This window comes from Fukomys damarensis, unplaced genomic scaffold, assembly GCF_012274545.1.
Source record: "Fukomys damarensis isolate Sample0158 unplaced genomic scaffold, DMR_v1.0_HiC HiC_scaffold_15, whole genome shotgun sequence".
NCBI lineage: Eukaryota > Metazoa > Chordata > Mammalia > Rodentia > Bathyergidae > Fukomys > Fukomys damarensis.
Window position 1 is genome coordinate 15,332,523 of NW_022900927.1, and position 4,372 is coordinate 15,336,894.

The 4,372-nt window shown below is 36.6% G+C and overlaps 1 protein-coding gene across 2 annotated transcripts in view; it reads right to left on the bottom strand.

Annotated features, from left to right (window-relative positions):
- LOC104865975 (dol-P-Glc:Glc(2)Man(9)GlcNAc(2)-PP-Dol alpha-1,2-glucosyltransferase) overlaps positions 1-4,372 on the bottom strand; it is a 169,470-nt gene that overhangs the window by 14,774 nt on the left and 150,324 nt on the right. The window contains exon 5 of one of the 2 annotated variants that reach the window (XM_019208286.2): positions 745-837. The gene's annotated coding sequence lies outside the window, so the exon portion shown is untranslated. Of the gene's footprint in view, positions 1-10; positions 838-4,372 lie in introns of those variants that run through there. The other variant, XM_019208285.2, reaches the window with a different exon arrangement.

Below are 4,372 nucleotides of genomic sequence, written 5' to 3' on the forward strand. Positions count from 1 at the left end.
TGTGGGGGGGGGGATTTTTTTTTTTTTTTTGACTACATATCGATTTAGCCTCAGGTGGAAGTTCAGTTGCATTTTGTTAGAAACTAGAATACATTCTGCCTAAGCTTTTTACAGGAAAACTATTTACACTCAACCTACATGAGGAGGAGGATATGATCACCCTTGCCAAGGCACGAGGAGGTGCTACCTAACCCTATTGAATGTGTCTTAAGTGCGGGAAGAAATGAACTTCCGGTTTCTGAACTTCCGGGAGTGACTTTCTTGATATGTTATATCATAGATTCAATTACTGGTGGAGAAAATCTAAGAATAAGTTAGGCAAATGGCAAGAGATAGCTTTTGAAAGATAACAAGACCTTTGCCAGGCAGAAGGCACAGATATGGCTCATCTGGCAAGAGGCATGAACCCGAACGGCAAATTGAGAGAAACTCAAGCATGTAAGGAAACTGGGAAGTAGAATGGAGGAGGCGAATGGCAAGAGAGGCTAAGAAGTCAAAGGAAGGCAAATTATACGGTTCTCCTAACATAGGCTGCTGGTACAATAAAACACCAAACTGTTTTCAACTGGCAACAAATAGATACCTATAGCTAGATGCCTATACATCACATGTGTGATATAGAATTTAGCTCAGAGAGAAAATAAGACTTGGCCTACATATAAAATAAGCTGGGATATATTTTATTTTCTATTAGATTTTATGTGAATTAACAGTACCATAAGATTGTTAAATACTTTACCATACCTAGTGTTAGCCATACCAAGAGTAGGGGACCTGAGGCTCCAGAACACCATCTACCTTCTTTCCTTCTGAACACAGCAGCAACAACAAACACACCTTTAAAAAAAAAAAAAAGAAATTGTAAAGAAGACAATTGTTTCCTGCAGGATTATTCCTACCCTCAGTCTTCTTTTATACTTCCAGACCTGCTGCTCCACATGCACAAGTACATCTAACTCTTTCTGTTGTTAATTAAGAGACTACTCTGACAGAAAAAAAATTGTTGCCTAGTTGTTAAAAAACATAAATTGTTTTATGTCCATATGTCAATGAATCAGCACCTCTAACCATGTAATTTTCATCAATAATTACAGTATGGAGGTGTGCACATAGAACAATCTATTTAGATAAATGCACACATTGATAAAAAATATAGGGCCAGTGAAAGTCAATATATGCTGTAATTTCAGAGAGAACTGCCATGTATACTAGTAGAATCTATACGTACCAGAAAATACATATTGTTTAAGTTTAGACTTATTTAATTTTACATGAAGTAGTCTTTATAAAGAAATATAAAGATCATAAGTGCAGTTCATAATGCAGTAAATCATTACTGGATCATTGGTCTCACTCATTTTTTAGAATTGCTTCTTGCTTTCTTGTGAAAATTTATTTGATTTGGCCACATCATGTGGAACTAAATATACCTTTGATTATGGGCAACTAGAGCTAAGTAATATAACATCTGCCTCTTTGACACAGGGCTAGTGCTAGCAGGTCATACCAATTCTATAATTAATGTACTTGTTAATTTTTATCCATATGGTCAATGGACATATCCAAAATTGGTTGATCTAATTCCTCTCCAGAGGCAGCTAGTTTAGGACCAGAGCTCTATGTTATACAGCTCCTGCCAACTTTCTTTTCCCAGAATAAGATCCTGTCTCACATTTCCCAACAAAATGGCAAAACCCTGCAATATACTAGGGAGTTTCTAACATTATTGTGTCTCTTCTTTTTTATTGTGAAGAGAATTTGTACCTGAGATATCTCTCTTGACACTTTATCAGATTGGACATCCTTATTATTGATGTTGGTTAAAAAGGGACAGACAGACAGACACACAAATAAATAAAACTTCACCCAAGGGTTTTTGTATCTTCCCGATAGCTTGTCTATGTGTACTTCTGAAATGGGTTCCTTTCTTTGTTCTGTCCCACATCTTCCACCCAATCTTTTTTTTTTTTGTCCCTAGGTCCCATCAGTCCACAGAGACCACCCTCTAAAACTAACCCTAATCTCATGAAGCGGAAGCTTCTGCTTCTCAAACGTGAAACATACTGTTTTGCTTATCTCTTCCCACAATTAATAATCACTTTCATTCCTAGGAAAATTCTTTCAAGAGTTACTTTTCAATGATCTATCATTATTTTCCATAGGTTGTACCGATGGGCACCTTAGTAATTGTTTTAGCACATTTCCACTAGCTCTTGTCTTTAAGTGGTGTTTATTTCAGGGCATTTTTATGTGCGTACCTAGTGGTATCCTTGGGCCTTCCTTGATTTGAAGCACCTAAAAGACAGTTTTACAATTTAAATGACACATCACTTATATGATGAACTCAATGTGTGGGATTAGTATTCTTATCCTGGCTCAACCATTAACCATCTGTGTGTCTGTTAGAATGTCCCTTCATGTTTTTTTGGAATGAGTTTTTTTAAATATAGACATCTCCCTTGTTCCAACACTCTCAGTTTTCCTTCAACATTAGAGCTTCACGTTTTCCTATAAGATTGCTTTCCCAAAACATCTTTATGAACATCATCAAACTGGAAGACCGAAATAACAACTTACAACAATGATGGTTAAGTATCAGGCATTCTGTCATTTATGTTTCAGATCCTTCTAAGAGAATCAACTTTTCAAGACCTTAGATTAGTTCTGCTCTTCTTCTCTGTGCTCCAGAACTATATTTCAGTATGGCTGAACTATGAAAAAGGTAGGGGTTTAGGTTGATTGATAAACACAAAGTGAAGATGCTGGTGTGAATTTTAAAAAAGAAAGTTTCTTCTTGACTTCTTGTAAATTTCCTAAGAAAACTTTTAATCTCCAGAAGGCTGGTATAAAGAAAAAAATTGTCAACACAAAAGCACCTGCTCTGGAACCAGCTGCACAGATTGTGCAGCTTTATGCCAGGACAGCTGTGAGAAAAATTCTTGGAAATTACTAATTCAATCAAGAACTGTTTAATGCAATTTGACAGATTTCCAATATAAATCAGGCTCTGCTGCCATTTGTGGGGAAAAAAATGCCCAACATAGAAACACAGCTTACAGATAATCAGTGGGAGACTGAAGACTTTGCTGGAACTCCAAATGAAATTGAGAGTTAATATATCTTGTCTCTGTCCAAAGCAAATCTATAATGAATTGGAAGAAAATAATTAGGAAAGTATTTGCTGGCAGAAGCAGGAACTTTCACTACATATAAAGGCAAAGCATCTATAACCCTCATGTTTCACTCGACAGTTAAGCCTATCCACTTCTCATCTGCAGATTTCTAGACTCTCAGCCAAATGCCAAATCTGTTTGGTTTATAGAAAATAAGATAATGAAACCACCAGAGAAGTCACTGACCCATGATCTGAAATCAAGGAATAGTAGTAACTTTTAAAAATAGACTCCTTTCAGACAAAAATAGTGTACCTCAAGCATGTACTAGATAGAAGTATGGAAATGAATTGTCTCTCTTGGGTTAACAGGTGTGTTCATCCCTTATTATTACTTTAACAGAAAGTCTGCAGCAGACTAACTTTGAAAGTAAAGAGGTTTATTTAGCTGAGTTATGAGATTAAAGTCCAAACAGCAAGGGCTCTGGGGAAGAGATCTCCTGGTCACATTACCATGGCAGATGGCAATGGAGGTTGTGCACATGAAAGAAGAGTTCACACCAGAAAACCAGAAGGCAGAGAGACTGGAAGTCTAGCAGCCCCTCTGGAGGTCACACTCCAATGACCTGAGCCCTACCCAGTAGCCCCTCTGTTCTCCTGTCTGTTTCCTTGTGCTGGGGACCAAACCTCCCACACAGGGAACCTTTGGATCATTCTCAAATTTATCCTGACCATAGCTATTACAAGATATATTAACCTGGAAATTAATTTAAAGTTCAAATTAATGAGATCAATTAAAAGTAAAAATAAACAAAATAGGCCTACCCCTTCTTGGTATCTTCTTCCATGCATACTCATTTACAGCAGCTCACAATTACAACTCACAATAGCTAAATCTTGGAAGAAGCCTATATGTCCATCAACAGATGAATGGATAAAAAGAATGTGGTATTTATACACAATGGAGTACTACTCTGCCATAAAGAAGGATAAACTTGAGTCATTTGTAGGAAAATGGATAGATCTTGAGACCATACTGCTAAGTGAAAAAAATCAGACACAGCAGGTTAAATATCACAAGGTTTGCCTTCTATGAGAAATACAAAGTATAAATAATTTAAAGAGCAAACTAAAAGATAGATAATAGGAAACAGGGATCTACATTTTGTGCAGATAAAAAAGTGATCCAGAGCTAAGAAAGATAGAATGGAGGGGAGGAGTGAGGGAAGTAAAAAGGATGAAGATATGATATATATATAT